This window comes from Humulus lupulus, chromosome X (assembly GCF_963169125.1).
Source record: "Humulus lupulus chromosome X, drHumLupu1.1, whole genome shotgun sequence".
Classification (NCBI taxonomy): Eukaryota; Viridiplantae; Streptophyta; class Magnoliopsida; order Rosales; family Cannabaceae; genus Humulus; species Humulus lupulus.
The window spans coordinates 171,530,539-171,547,450 of NC_084802.1; the positions used below are offsets into that span (position 1 = coordinate 171,530,539).

At 36.3% G+C, this 16,912-nt stretch overlaps 1 non-coding gene across 1 annotated transcript; it reads left to right on the plus strand.

Moving 5' to 3' along the window:
- Window positions 1-16,298: 16,298 nt before the first annotated feature.
- Window positions 16,299-16,405, plus strand: LOC133807734 (small nucleolar RNA R71). The gene has a single exon (XR_009879631.1). It is a non-coding gene; the product is annotated as a small nucleolar RNA R71 (small nucleolar RNA).
- Window positions 16,406-16,912: the final 507 nt, after the last annotated feature.

A 16,912-nucleotide genomic window follows, 5' to 3' on the forward strand; every position in this document is an offset into this window, starting at 1 on the left:
ACATATGCATATCAAACACTTAGCATATAAACATGCCATCAATAGGCTATACACATACGACCATGCCGTCCCAGATGCTTTACCCGACCCTGGGTTCGCGGTCCACACCGTAAGGATATCCCAGGTATCCTTTAGGGTCTTGCACTCCGCGTGCTAAACGCTGCTCCCGGCCCCTTGTCGCACTCAGCCTTGCACTCCAGGTGCTTAACGCCGTTCTCAGCCCCTTGCCATTCCCGGCCTTGCCGACCTCGGCCTGCACCGCTCCCGGATCTTGCCGAACTTTCACACATATGCATACATAGCATAATAAAGCAAATACCAAACATGAATAAACTCAATCAAAGGGCTACGCCCTGCATACACAATCATATAGGGCCTTGCCCTGCATACAATCTCTACGGGAGCAACCGTTTTCTTATCTGTGTCCCGAGCTTCCCAAGCACCGCGATCACGAGCACAGTCCTCTAACCCGAGCCTTGAAGAAATCCTAGTCACAACGCATGAATAATAATCAACCACCACATTCTAATCCATTAAGTAACTTTGAGATATAATTCTAACCTCTGGGGCCTTGGTTTCTACCAAACCGGGTAGTAGAAACCTTCCCGAGCCTTAACGCTCAAGTTCCCGAGTTAAAATCCCTCATTTTGCCAAAAATCCACTTTTGGGCCGCGGCCCAGCCTTCCTTATGCGTCGCGGCGCTTGGGAAATTTCCTCGAACGCCACTAACCTAAAAACTTAAGCAGGCCGCGACGCGAGCCCGAAACCCAAAATTCCCATGCAAACTTTTCGAGCTAACTCCCCTGAAATCATTCTAAACACACTCCAACAACAGAATTGAATCCCATAATCACCCTAATACACTTTAGGCAGCACATAAACCCAAAGAAATCAACTAAAATTCTACTATAACTCAATTCCAATTATCTAAGCTTCAACCCCTCAAACTTCAGCAAAATAGAGGAAAATTTAAACAGAATTCAAGTTTAGATCCGTACCTCAAGAACAATTCGACTCTCAGCTATCTTTAACCTTGCTCCTTGCTTTGATTTCCCCAATTTGCAGCTTCAAATCCAAAGCTTTCCCCTCAAAATTTTCCTTGGCAAGTTTGAGAGAAAACATGAAAGAGAGAAGAGAAAGAGTTTGGGTTGGTTCCTCTAAAAACTCTGAACATATCCTTAGCTTATTTTATTTAACTTAGTCTCTAAGGTTACCTCAAAGGCTCGGGGTACCGAAAACGTCCTCGAGGGCAAAATGGTAATTTTCCCCAATATTCCCTCCTAAACATTCTAACCTCAAATATATCTCCAAATATTTATTTCCATAACTCGATAACACCATAAAACATCTAATACCCGAATTACCCCTCGACTCGTCCCGAGTCGGATTTTCGACCTCGTTGTGACTTTCTGGCTGACAGCTCCCAAGGTCTGTTTTGGATTGTGCTACACAGATATATCACAAGTATATCACATTTACCACATTTATCACATTTATGCCCTCATCGGGCTAAAATTACAAACATGCCCCTAATAACCAGACGGGGCCCACATGCATATTTAATTCACCTAACATGTATTTCTAATCACATACTCATATTATAATAAAAAATCACTTATTGCTCTCCAGGCACACTAATCAAGGCCCTAAGCCTGATTACCAAATTTGGGACGCTACAAGTCCTGTATCGACAGGGTACTCCCTACCACTGCTAAGTACGTTGCACCCAACCAGTCAAAGCTGTTAATGGTCGAGGTACACGAGGGGTTTTGTGGAGATCACGTTGGGGGACAGAGCCTATCAAAGAAAATCCTAAGACAAGGATACTTTTGGCCAACGATAAACGAAGACTCGATGGAGTATGTAAAAAGATGCCACAAATGTATGATGTTCTCCAAGATACCCCAGGCGATTCCTAATGAATTAACACAAATGCAAAGCCCTTGGCCCTTCGTTGTATGGGGAATTGACCTAATTAGAAAGCTAGCCATGGGAAGGGGAGGAGTCCAATTTGTTGTTGTAGCGGTAGACTACTTCACCAAATGAACTAAAGCAGAATAGCTCGCTAGCATCACCTTGAAGAACGTCTTAGACTTTGTGGTGAAAAATATCATATGTCGATTCAATCTACCAAAGAAGATAGTCTCGGACAATTGGACTTAATTCGACAGTGATATGTTCACCAACTTTTGTACGAGGCATGGAATAACAAAGAGATTTTCCTTGGTAGCACACCTCAAGCTAATGGTCAAGTAGAAGCAGTGAACAAGACTATCAAAGACACTTTGAAGAAACGCCTTGAACAAGCCAAAAGAGCCTAGCCAAAATTACTTCTGGAGGTCCTATGGTCACATCGAACGACGACACGAATGGTGACAGGCCATACACCATTTTCTTTGGCATTTGGGTATGAAGCCATGTTGCTAGTTGAACTCACTCCCACATCGCATAGACGAGAGACATACGACCAGGGGAGGAACCATCAACTAATAGAAGAGTTGCTTGATTTAATTGACAAAAGACAAGAAAAGGAAACTCTCAGAGTAACAACACATCAACAAAAAGTGGCCAGATACTTCAACTCCAGATTAAAAGATCAAAAATTCCAAGTTGGAGACTTAGTACTCAGGAGGGTGTTCCTAAACACTAAGGACACTGCAACATGGGTACTAGGACCTAATTGGGAAGGGCCATACCTTGTGGAGGAAGTGATCCCACCAAGGACATACAAGATAGCTCGACTGAATGGGAAACTAATAAAAAACTACTGGAATGGTGAACACCTTCGGCAGTACTATCAATGAAGCTGTTTAGCAGCGACACAAGTTTTAATTTGCGAATGTAGTATTTTCAAATTAACTATGTAACAACCATTGTGCTTCAATGAATGAATTTGACTTCTTAAGTTTCTCTTAATTCTTTAAATTACGTTCAACAAAAGAAAGGTCCTAGGACCTTGTTGCCATTATGGATCATGTTCGATTTAGGTTCTTGAGGAGCTTATTGACCCATACGATCCAAAAGAGAGATAGGTCCTAGGACCTTGTCATCAAATTAATGGATCATGATCGACCTTTGTTCTTGAGGAGCCTATCAACCCATACGATCCAAACAAGAGATTGGTCCGAGGACCTTGTCACCAAATTATTTGATCATGATCGATCTTGGTTCTCGGGGAACCTATCGACCCACACGATCAATAAGAGTGACAAGTCCTAGGACCTTGCAATCAAATTATGTATCATGTTCGATCTTGGTTCTTGAGGAGCCTATCGACCCATACGATCCAAACAAGAGATTGGTCCAAGGACCTTTTCGCCAAATTATTTGATCATGTTCGATCTTGGTTCTTGAGGAACCTATTGACCCATACGATCAAAAAAGAGACTGGTCCAAAGACCAGTCGCCATCATTGGATCATAATCGAATCTGGTCCTTGAGGGGCTGATCGATAATTTGATCTAAGACTGGTTATAGGCTCCATTAGCCCATCTAGACCCGGTTGGTCCAACTTAGAGACTTCTGTCTACAATCATTATAACGAGTACATGAGATATTACGTAGATCGTGATCGAAACTTGCTATACAATCTGCATCTGTGTATAGGTATCATTACTACAGAGTATAAAACCATCACCTGACTACCAATGAGGGACAAGCATTTGCTACTTGTATCATTGGGTGAAAAGGATAGTACTATGTGTATAAACTCTCGAAGTAAGGCATGGCCCAGTAGCAAGTGACCAAGGCTTTTAAACCCATGATCACTTGGGGGGCATATAGTACATACCGATCAGGGTATGCACGAGCCATGAGGGCGTGACCTTAAGTACTAAGCAAGCTCAAGTTTTTCCAAGACATTTGTTCAACATATGTTTTCGAAAGTGCAAAAAATTAAAAACAAAAAAGGCATTGGTAGGGAGACTCCTAGCCATGCCCCTTATATGGTGGTCGACCAATCCAGCAACCCTATAGGGTGGTCGGCCTATCACCCATGGGGTGGTCGACCTGACCGTTTTGTTCATGGTACTTGGTGAAGTTTCGTACTACTCGCATTACAATGGTTGTTAGCATGAAAAACGTAAAGGAGTAAGGTTAGTATGGCATGTGAAATACATGTATTCTGAGTATATTGATACCTGAACCAATGAGGGTTGTGAGTTGATATACTTAGTAAGCATTGGAAATAAAAAATTTCAATCAACTGAGTACTCATAAAATAAAGCATAAAGGCATAAAATGTCATTTGTAAAAATTGTCAAGTACATGGTGCCTCACTAATGGCATGAAAGGAAAGACAGAGTAAAAGACAAAAAGAGGACTAACAAGGGCGAGGAGTATCATCTGAAAGACCACCCTGAGCCTCGACAGCTTCATGAGCCAGACACTTCCCAAGCTCCTTCGCTCGCATCTTCTCAGGAAGGAAATCCAAGTTCTGATCTTTGTCGGACTTCAAGATCAAGTAGAACCAAGAGAGAGTTGTCTCTGAATACTTGTCTCGAGCCTTGTCCCAGGAAGCCTTGTCTTCTTGCTCTTTCTCGACAAGAGCATCATTCCACAGTTGGTCCATCTCAGTAACCAGCTTCTCTTTCTCAGCTTCAGACTATTGGAGCTGATCGACAAGTTTCCACTCCATCTGGGCTATCCTGAGAGTCAACTTGGTCACTTCATGTTGTTTAAGCTCCATGGTACAGTGGAGAGTGCTGATCTCTTCATCTTTCAGAGCAATGTCCGCATCCCTAGAGCCAAGAACGCATTTAAGGTCCAAGACCTCTTGGCGGACAGCGTCAAGCTCAAAATGAAGGTTAGAAAATGTAGAGGTATACTCTACAAACCTATCACGGTCATGGGAGACCGACATCACCGCCTACAAAAAACATACAAGTGTTAGATAATGTCAGCACACAAGTAAACCAAACAAAAAGAAAATTGTTGAGGACTTACACACTAAATGTCAAGGAGTGACTTCGTGACGATGGTGCTTAAGTCCTCATTCTTAATCCCATTAAAAGTCATTGTCATCTGCTCCAGATGGGATGCTCGGTCCAAGATGGCACCTAAATTCCATATGGCAGACTGGTGTGTCTCAGATAAGGGAGCAGGCACAGAACATGAGGCACCTGCATAGTGAAACTAGGAGGAACCAGCGTAGGCAAGAATGGCTCTACCTCTGCGACAAGACTAGATCCCAAAGGAGTCGGAGGAAACCTCGGGAGAAACCTCCGTCATTGACTCAGGCTCAACTCTAGCCCACTTGGCCGCTCGGATGGAAGGGCTAGTCTCGGTTGGAGTCGACCTTTGTTAGGTATGAACTGTTAGAACGAGTTTCCTAATACGCAGCAGAAAGGTGGTGGGTTTGGCCCAGTGTACAAAATTTTTTTTGTAACATATTTAAACTACCTTTAAATATGCGGATCCATTAATATACATACATTAATCATAAGCAAGAAAAGAATAGAAAAACATACCTCTTGATACCTATCAAGTGTCCTTGCTATCGTTTCGTAATTTGAACGAACTTCCTATCCAAGATGCTCCCAGGTACTCACACCAAGATCTTCCACAACGTTCTCTACACTTCAAGAAGTGTGTGGGCACTTAGAGAATAAATGATAGTTAATTTGTGATTCTACTTGATGTACTCAACACATGAGATCAAGAGAATAAGGCCTGAAGTTGGTTCTGTATCTTTTTCATGGAGAGATATAAAAGTATCATTATTTTTCACAGAGCGAATTCTTGAGTATCTATTTATTTTCTAGTAAGTCTAACTTAAAAAGAAAATATTTAAATTTAAAAAAAAAACCTGTAACCAACTTACAATTTATCTTTTAATTAATTAATTATCTTATTAAGGAAAATATCCAAAAACTTATTTTTGAATTTTCCATTAATTAATTAATTAAATAAAATTGAAAAATCTATCCCCGAAAATTGTAGAGTACACGCCACACATAGTCCATGGACTGTGTGTGGTCATGTACCACCCTATATTTTAGAGATATTTGATTTTTCTATTTTTATTTAATTATTTATTCAAACTACATTGTCACATAAAAATCTAACAACCTGATAACTAATTCAAATTTGAATTAAATATATTTTTAGCTAATTATCAAATATAATTAATTATTTGATTAAATATCAATCTTTTAAATTCAAATCTAATTTGAACATATCAGATTATTATCTCCCACTCAAATAAAGATATTTGATTAATTCTACCAAATAATTAAAACCAATAATAATTTCGAAATTAAATATTTTATTTATTATAATTTCGAAAATTATAATTAATTAATTATTTAATATAATTTCGAAAAATTAATTGAATTATTTAGTATAATTTTGAAAATTTCAAAATAATTAAATATTAATTAATTTTGTTAATTACAACTAATTTGTAATTAATTAATTAATCACTATTATCATATAATTGCATATTTGGCCCGAAGAACAAATTTCTTCTTAAATATGTCTTTCAACCATTTTTCCCTTTATATCAACTCTTTCCTTGAATAGTGTTGATAGAGCCGCTATGGGGACCTGTAGACCTATAATTCCAAGCTTCAATAAATTTGAGATTATTAATTAAACTCTTTAATTAAATAATCTTAATTTATTAATTTCATGTTTACTCCAATATAAATATGAGACTACACTCTTGTAATTATAGACATTTAATTTACTGAGTACTTTATAAAATAAAGCGTCCATTGATATAATCATTACATATAAATTAACCCTCTAATAATGGTTCATAATTAACTGGAATAAAACTATCGTTTGACCTTTTTAATTATATCTTGTTTCCTTAAGTACCATTGACTTTACCAGTGAAGGTCTGGTTTCTTCTCTCTGAAACTCCGTTTTGTTGTGGTGTTCCAGGTGCTGTGAGTTGGGATAGAATACCATGCTCCAGCAAGAAATCTTTGAATTCAGAATCCAAATATTCACCACCACGGTCAGATCGGAGTGTCTTTAAAGATTTACCTAATTGCTTCTCAGCTAAGGCTTTGAAGTCTTTAAACCTATCAAAACTTGATGACTTCTTAAGCATTAGGTAAACATGACCGTATCTAGAATAGTTTTCAGTAAATGTGACAAAATATTCATAACCACCTCGAGCTTGTATGTTAATTGGACCACATACATCACTATGTATAAGCTCTAGTGGTTCTTTGGCTCTATTTCCCTTTGAAGTGAAAGGTCATTTTGTCAATTTTCCTTCTAAACAGGATTCACAAACCGGCAGGGTTCCAATTGTCAATTCCCTCAAAGGTCCATCTTTAGTTAACCGGTTTATCCTATCTAGACTAGTATGACCTAATCTTAGGTGCCAAAGATACGTGTCATTTTCTTTAGAAACCTTTTGTCTTTTGTTACTATGTGGTTTAGCTAGTTTGAATTATTCAGAATTATTGAGCGATTTTTCAATTGGATTAAGCATGTACAATCCGTCCTTTTGTTTTGCATGACAAATATTGTTCCCATTCCTTGAAATAAAAATCACATTATTATTAAAAGAAATGCCAAAATTTTGTTCATGTAACAAAGATAAAGAAATAATGTTTCTAGTTATTTCAGGAATAAAGAGAACATTATTCAAAACTAGAAAATTGTTCTTAAAATTTAAACAGACTGTTCCACATGCTTTAGCTAAAACAAGTGATCCACTTCCCACTCTCATAGTCATCTCTCCTTGCTCCAACTGCTTTGCGGACTCAAGCATCTGCAAATAAGAACAAACATGGTTAGTGGAACCAGAATCAACTATCCATGATAATTTATCATGTTCCACCATACAAGCTTCGAGTACAAGTAAATCTAATTTACCTTTCTTTTTCTCTTTCAGCTCGGTGAGATACTTTGGACAGTTTCTCTTCCAATGACTATCGACATTACAATGGAAACACTTTCCTTTGGGTGCCTTTTGTTTGGGGTCATTGTTCTTTTTGTTCTCGGGTGCCTGGGATGACTTCTTTGCCTTTTTCGAATTGTCCTTTTTAGGTTTGCAGTCATTGTTATTGCTTTTCCTTTTCTTCTTAGAAGAAGATTGTTTTGCTTCAGCCTGACTTGAGATGGTCTTGTTTAAAGACTCAAAATTTTGTAATTCATTAAGCAATTGTGTCATGTTAAATTCTAATTTATTCATGACATAATTTGTTGTGAATGTTGAAAAAGCAGGAGTTAAAGACTCACTTATAATGATTACTTGTGTCTTTTCATCCATGACTGCTCCGTGCATCTCAGCTTCATGGAGTACACTGATCATGTTCAAGACATGCTCACGCACATATTGACCTTTCTTCATCTTAGCATTCATGTAGGTTCTAGTAGCCTCATGACGACTTTGATCAGATGGGCACCCAAACATTTCCTTAAGAGATTCTAGTATCTCAAAAGCAGTTTCCATGGATTCATGCTTTGTTCGTAAGACATCACTCATGCTTACAAGCATATAACACTTAGCTTTGTTATTGGATTGAATCCATGCATCAAATTTGTCCCGAACATGTTTCGGGGTAGTGGCGCTAGGTTCTTCAGGACATTCCTCATTTAGGAAAAACTTGTGGTTTTCGCTAACCAACAACATATTCATATTTGATTTTCATTTTATGAAGTTATCACTAGTTAATTTTTCTTGTGCGATTAAAGCAGTGATTGGATTACTAGAGATAGACATATTCTGAATAAAAAAATACAAATATTATTATTATATTTAGAAAAATAAATATCAAAGTTTCAAAAATTAAACGTGATGCATGAGCACAATTAAAACACATAAAATAAAGTTCAATTTCCACGATAAAACTTTCTAACAATTAAAGTGCTGCCTTAGGGTTGGTCAAATTAATCTTAGAGAATTTATAAGACGTTCTTATCTGTATTGTTGAAAACTTAAAATAACTCAATATTTTCTCTTTTAAACATTAAAGTACCGCTTAGTTTGGTCATGTTATGATTATCCACTGCAAAAGCTTAATCATAACTTTGTGAGTGTAACCCATTATTTCGGAGTTCATGACTTAACTTAGGACATGCCGCCTTAGGGTCGGTCAAACCTAAAATACATCATTAGTTCCTATCTTTGTAAGAAATATAACCTTGCTATTGACATGTCTAGACACCTTCCTTAGGGGGAGGAAAACAAAGCCATCGCGAGGCTCTATTCATATCTCACAGTGTTACATTAATAATGGAGACCATGGGTTATGTTGAGTTATCAACCCACTCCCACTCACTATTTTGAAATAAGTGCTTTTAACCTAATTAATTCCAAATTAATTATAGATTCTTTAAACTTTATGAACATAATTAAAATTGGTAAGAAAGCAAGTTTCTAGGTCCATATCAAATTTTAAATTACAAATTATGTTCATCTAAACTTTACTAAAAAATAATTTTAAAATAAAGTTTGTTTAAAGAAATTAAGTCCTAAAGACTTAAAAAAACCCGGTGTGATTTTTTACCAAGTTTTCAAAGAATAATACTAAGTAATTTATATGCAATTGGTTTCGCAAAAAAAATCATATAAACATATAGGACAATCCTAATAATCATGTTTCTACCAATGAAATGCATGATAATGACTGTGTGGGTTTTTTTTATGTATGACACAAAATGCATGAACTATTATCAATCACATGAAAACAATTATTCAAATAAATGAATAAATAAACAATAAATGTTGAACCGGGTGCTGTTGGGTATTTCTAATTTTACAACCTCTTTATAAAATTAAATTAAAATAAAACACGTCTTGATCTCCATCGGACTTCTTTACTTTACTTTCAGTAGGATATGTGTCGTTGGTCCAGAATAATAATAAGAAAATAATTTTCTAATTATCTTGATTAATTAAAACAAAACTTTTAAATAATCATAATTATATTTTTCTTCTAATCAAAAAAACTTTTAATTAATAACGGAAATTAAATTTAATTAAAATCAGTCATTTTAAAAAATATATTTAGCGAGGCCCCAACAGCGGCTCGGAGGGTGACCTTGGAGGAACAGTTGCTGAATTCTGAATCCCGGGCTCCGTTTTGACTTTGTGTGATCGGAATTACAATTTTATGATTTCAAAAACTAAATTAAATTACATAAATCCTATGACCCTTAATGGCTTACACAATGATCTAATCATAAACACATCCTAACCCAAAAACACCATACAATTAACGATTTAACATTCCCATGCATTCAATCATATTAAGCAATCCATTCATTCATCATAAATAAATAAATGCATAAATTATACCCACACAGATTCAATATATATATGTGAAGATGGCTTTGGTACCATTTGTTGGTTGTTATAGATCAAATAAGAGATTATACGCAGCGGAACAATAATCAAAATTGTTAATTTAACCCCACAAGATTTTTAGATCTACTTCTTCACATACATGTATATATTGAATTAAAGATATGAATAGAAAATTACCTCAAGTCCTTCCTTGCTGCTATCTTTTCGTACAGCAAAAATCCTTGAGATCTCACACCATGATCTTCCAAAATGTTCTCAACACACAAAGAACGAGTGTGGGCTCGCTATACAAAACAATAGGCAAGATCTATTTATCAGATGTTCTCAACACATGAGATCTGATAAAGTTTGGACCTAAGTTTGTGAAGAGCAGTGACCTATGCTTGTATCACTGTTCTATTTCTCTCAGGGAGATTTCACGATCTGTTTTCTATCACTGAAAAGTATCACTCTGAAAAACTGATCTCTTATATTTAATATATCCAATATATTAAAAATAAAATATTATTTATTTAAAACAATTTAAAATAACTAATCAGTTATCAGATTTTGATTAAATAATAATATTTTAATCATATTATAATATCTCATTATTTATTTAATATTTAAATAACTAAAATTGTGGAACCAAGAATCTTCTAGAAGTTTCTTGTGCGTGTAGCATAGTGACTGTGCACTGTGCTACACATCCACCACATGCCAGGGAAAGCATGTGATTTTTTCCAATTTTTGTCATTATTTAAATACCAAAAATCCCAAAAATAAATTAATTCAAAATTAATTATATTTTTGTTAAATCAAATAATTAATTAATTACACTTAATTATACAATAATTATGTTTAGTGCATATAAAAATATTTTACTTATCAAATAAGTCATTTTGCCCATTTTTGTATTTATCTTTGTTAGTGTTTGTTTGAGCCATTTCAGGGACCATGGACCTATAACATTAAGCTCCAATAAATTAAAACTAAATAATTAAACTCTTTAATTATAATAGTTAATTTATTAATTCTGATATTTCTCCACTATAAATTCAGAATTGAACTCTTTATGTTATAGATATACTTTTATAGAAATCTTATTTTAAGTTGTCCATTGATATAACCATCTTACAATAGTTCAACCCTCTAATTAGTTAGTTCATAAATTAGAATGGAAGAATTAACATTTTACCTTTCTAATTTACTTCTTATTCCTTAAGTACTATTAATTCACTAGTGAATAATTAATCTATAATCTAATTATAGATTTGAGCTCAAAATCATTCAGTTCCATAATTAACCCTTAAGGGAACCAATATACGATCTGTTAGGAAATATTAGATTCCGTATTGTTGATTCATGTTCCCAGCCATCCATGATATTAAATCTCCAAAACAAAAGTCATTAGCCTCATTCTATGAAGAGACCTTAACGAATGAATCAAAAGATTTAATAAACATGAATAGGAGTTCATGAACATTTAGGATTTAGGTTGATCTATAAATGATATTCAGTTATGATATGAATTACAAGTATTTATTATTAAATAGTTTTTGGATAAAGACTTTTATTCATATCGGTCCATGTCATATATAATCATATTATATAAAGCCCCTTTACCGAGATGTTTTACCACATCAATAATCCGAATCTAGATTATTTGTATCAACATGATACTCAGTAAACCATACTTACAACCCCAATTAAAGAATTCCATAACTTCAATTTGTTGTTGACTATTTTTATTCATTCATGTGATCATAATTCTCTCGTACTAATACAAGATCACATCCTCAATAATGAATATGTAATTTTTCTAATATTTAAAAATATTATTCAAACAATAATTTAATAATCTAAATATAACAATAATAGACCATTGTATTTATTTATTCATCGAAATAATAAATATCTTTTACATGCTTTTAGGACATACTCCTAACAGGATGGGCTTACTGCTTAGATGCTTTCAACAGGTCAAAGTGAATCCTTTCATTTTGAATTAAAGAATTCAAAATGAATCAAATCTCCCCAAGTAGGATTCGAACCTACGACCAGTCAGTTAATAGCCAACCGCAACACTATGAAAATATTAAAACCTCAAGCTCGGGGACGGGGATATTCAATAAAAAGACACACTTGTCATATAAATATTGTACTGAATCTACCACTCTAACACCGAATAGCCGAAGAGCCGCAATAATAAAATTGGGGCAAGTTGAATAATTGAATTCAACTTTAGGTTAGGTCAGTCTCGTCATTCACGCAATTCCCCCGTCTATCGATCACGCGAGTGCGCATCCATTCAAAAAAGATTCTTCTGGCTGGTTTATATGCAAAAAAGACAAAACAGGATTTGATTTCCACTCATAAGGAATGAAGGCTAGATACTGTAACATGCCAAATTTACTAATATGGCTTAGTGCCTTGATTAGTGTGACGGGAGGGCAATAGCTGATTTAATTATGTTAATACATGGATTAAATGATTATGTGATTAAAAATGCATGTTTAGGTGAATTAAATAAGCATGTGGGCGCCCATTTTGGTTAGTAGGGGCATAATTATAATTTTGGCCTGTTGAGGGCATAAATGCAAACTATATGTGTGTTGTGCTTGGTACCACAAAATTGTGGTGATATATTTGTATGCTATCCGAGACAGTCCTAGGGAGTGGAATAGCGAATAGTCACAACAGGGTCGAATACCCGGCTCGGGGTGAGCCTAGGGGTATTATGGGAACATAGTATGTGTTCAGGATTCACCGGGTAACGGGTAGTAATTGTTTAAGTATTTCGGGTGTTAAATGGGGAATTATATGAACCCTTGAGGAATTAGTGGGATGTGGCAAATGATGGGATTGTCCTTGGTGGCATTAAAGGATTAAGGATATACTTAGGGATATTTTGGGAAACAACAGAAACATAAACCTCAATTCAGCTCCCCCCCGCCTCACGTTTCTCTCTCTCTCTCAAGGCGATGGAGGAATTCTTGCTGAATTCAAGGGAGAAGGCTTAGAATTCAAAAGGATTAAAGCTAGAAGTGATTGGGTTTAGCTCAGACTAGAATCATCAAGTGAGGTATGGATTCTGGTATTGAAGTTTTAAGTTCTACTGTAATTTCTTAAGCGTTTCTTAGGTGTCAGCTTCGCTCTGATTTTGAGGTTTGAGTAGGTTATGAGATGGATTTTGAAATGCTTATACTGACTAAGTTACCTAAGCATGAATTTTGAGTTTAATTCTGAGTATAGGGGTTGAATTGGGTGTGATTTGGTGAGTTACGCTGAGGGAAAACGTAGTGGAAATGTATGGATTTTTGGGTTCTGGGCTTGAGCCGCGACCCTGTTCTTCAGGCACTGCGGCTCGTGTGTGCGAAGAGACCTGGGAAGCCTCTAGTTTTGCCCAGGCGCTGTGATGCAGGCAAGGTGCGCTGTGGCCCATGTCCCCTAGATGAAAGAGCTAGGGCTCTTTGACTTGCAGTGGGCTACGACCCTAGAGGGCGGGTCGCGGCTCACATTAGGGGAAATGCCCTATATTGGGTTTTAAGCTTGGGAACCAAATCTTAAGGCTCTGGAAGGATTCTACTACCAGATTTAGTAGAATTTGAGGTCTCGAAGGCTAGTATTTTAATCTAAAGCTCTTAATTGGTTAGGGTTTGATGGATGTCTATTTATTAATGCGTTGTGACTAGGTTTTATGTCAAGGCTCGGGTTTAGGGGATCGTGCTCGGTGCTCGTGAAAATATGTACGCAAGTGCACGCAATCAATTTAAGAAATATATATGATAAATAGAGTATCGGTCCCACAAAGACTATTTCCCAATTACAAATAATAGTTCTTTAATTTCTATTTGCAAACAAATTTTAGATGAATAAATTTAATTTTAATCAAGTCTAACTCAGCCTAATCAAGTCGCGTCCTGCCCCTTTTAAATAAAACCATATGCTCTCTGACTTAGCGTGAAGCCGCGACTTGACCTTTTTTACAAACTTGAAAACAACCTTTTTCCCGAATTGCACAATTTTTTTACAGACTATATACTAAAAATAAAAAAATAAACTAAACAAATCTTTACAAATCCAAATTGACATTAAATAAAATTGTTCACTAATAAAAAATTAACACAAAAATGAAAATAAAAATAAAGTATAGGAATGCCTCTTATAGCGCTATCGTTAACGTCATTTAGTCGGATGCTTTTCTTCTTTAATATTCAACTTGGATCAAGTCCTACCCTCACGTCCTTGAGAGCCATAGTGTCATGAGTTGACCCTCGTTTCTTGTGATTAGAAATTGGTGGAACTTTCCCCCGCTCATATAACATTCGAATCCTTTCACTAAAGAACCTTTTTAATCGATGACTCTCCTTTTGCATTCCAGTTTTAACTATGGATCTTTTCTTAGAGACTTCCAACTTGTTCTCTCCTTGGTTTACCACTTTAACTCCACAACATGTTGGAATTCATGTTGTTGCAAAAACATTAAATATTACTTCCTCTTTTTGCAATTGTAGCTTTAGCTCACCCTTTTGTACATCGATTAAAGCCCTACCAGTAGCGAAGAATGGCCTTCCAAGTATTATTGGAATATTTTCATCTTCCTCCATATCTAGAATAATAAAGTTTGCAGGAAAAATGAATTTACCTACTATCACCAATACGTCCTCAATCACTCCACGAGGATGATTAACTAATCTATCTGCCATCTGTAAAGACACAGTAGTTGGTCGAGCTTCTCCCAAATTCAACCTCTGAAAGATTGATAGAGGCATTAGATTCATACTGGCCCCTAAATCACATAAAGCCTTTCTTTCTACTGAACCCCCTATAGAACACGGGATATTGAAACTACCAGGATCTTTAAGCTCTGGAGGTTGTTTCTTCTGAAGTATCGTGCTGCACTCCTCAGTAAATGCCCCTGTCTCATTATCCTCTAACTTCCTTTTCTTCGACAAAATTTCTTTCATAAACTTCACATAACATGGCATTTGTTCAAGTGCCTCAGCAAACGAGATATTAATGTGTAGTTTTCGAAAGATATCCAAAAATTTAGAGAATTGTTTGTCAAGATTAGCCTTTCGGAACCTTTGAGGATATGGAATCCTTGGTGTTGGCTTGGTGTATTTTGGCTTCTCTGTCTTTGGAAGGTCTTCATTAACCTCCTCTTGTATTGGACTAGTAACATGTCGATCCTCTGTCTTCTTCCCCTTGTCATCCACTGTAGGTCCATCATTCTTAGTCCCACTCCTCAAGAATATTGCATTACACTGCTCTTTAGGATTTACCTCTGTGGTACTAGGAAAATTCCCTTGCTGTCTACTACAAATTTTTTTAGCCAATTGACCTATTTTTGTCTTCAAATTCATGATAGATGCCCTGGTTTCAGTCATGAACTGCTTCAGTACGTCGGGTTGTACTTCATGTTGTGTTGTTGGTGTATTCATTGGAGGATGTGGTGGATGGGATGGACGTGGGTTTGGATCATAATAAGGTCTAGAACATAGTCCATAAGTCGGTTGATTAGGGGGTTGTTGAGGTGGGTACCGCGGATACCGCGGTTGTAACCCTTGATTATTTTTGCAAGAAAAATTAGGGTGATTTTTCTCATAGGAGTATATGAATTGGAGTAGGTGTTAGGTGCAGTTCTTGAAAAGTTACCAATAACATGTGCCTGTTCCAAAGACATATTATTCACGTCTGTTGAACAACTAGTTATGCTCGGGCATTGTTCATAAGAATGTGGTCCCCCACAAATCTCACAACTCACGACATTCTATACTTGCATTGCTTGTGCGGCGAGATTATTCTGCTGCAATTGCTTGGTTAGAGACTCCTGCTACTTTCTTATTCTAAGACTCCTGCAACTTTCTTATTCTCATGCTCAGTAGGCCAATTATAGTTATTCATGGCCATCTCCTCCAATAATTCATATGCTTCATTAGCGCTTTTTCTCATAAACACTTCTCCTAATGCTGCATCTATAATTGTCCTTGTATTTTCCCCCAAGCCATTGTAAAATGTATGAACTAGCAGCCACTTCTCTATTCCATGATGTGGGCATTTCCTTTGCAACTCTTTAAAATGTTCCCATGCATCATAAAAAGAATCCCCATCCAGTTGAAGGAAGTTATTAATCTCTCCTCTTATTATGGCTGACTTCGCAGAAGGAAAATATTTACCAAGGAATTTCTAAGCCAAGTCTTCCCATGTAACTATAGAGTTGGCTTGTAATGAATTCAACCAACTCTTAGCTCTCTCTCTTAGTGAAAATGGGACTAATCTTAATCTTACAACATCATTACTCACCTAGTTCATTTTGAATGTCGCACACAGCTCTAAAAAGTGTGATATGGAGATTTGGATCCTCATTTGGTAACCCCCCAAATTGTACACAATTTTGTACCATCTGAATAATGGAGGGTTTTATCTCAAAATTATTTTCCTCAACATTAGGAGGACGAATGCTTCAATGTATCCCCGTAATAGTAGGGAGTTCATAGCTTCTCAATGGTGGATAGGCTTCAGTTGCATTACCCATATTTGCATTGTTGTTCACACCATTATTTGCGTTCTCAGCCATGGCAAAGTCCAGCCCTTTCTTTATCTTTCGGTTCTGTCTGCATGTTCTCCCAATCTCAAGATCTATTGGTATGATTT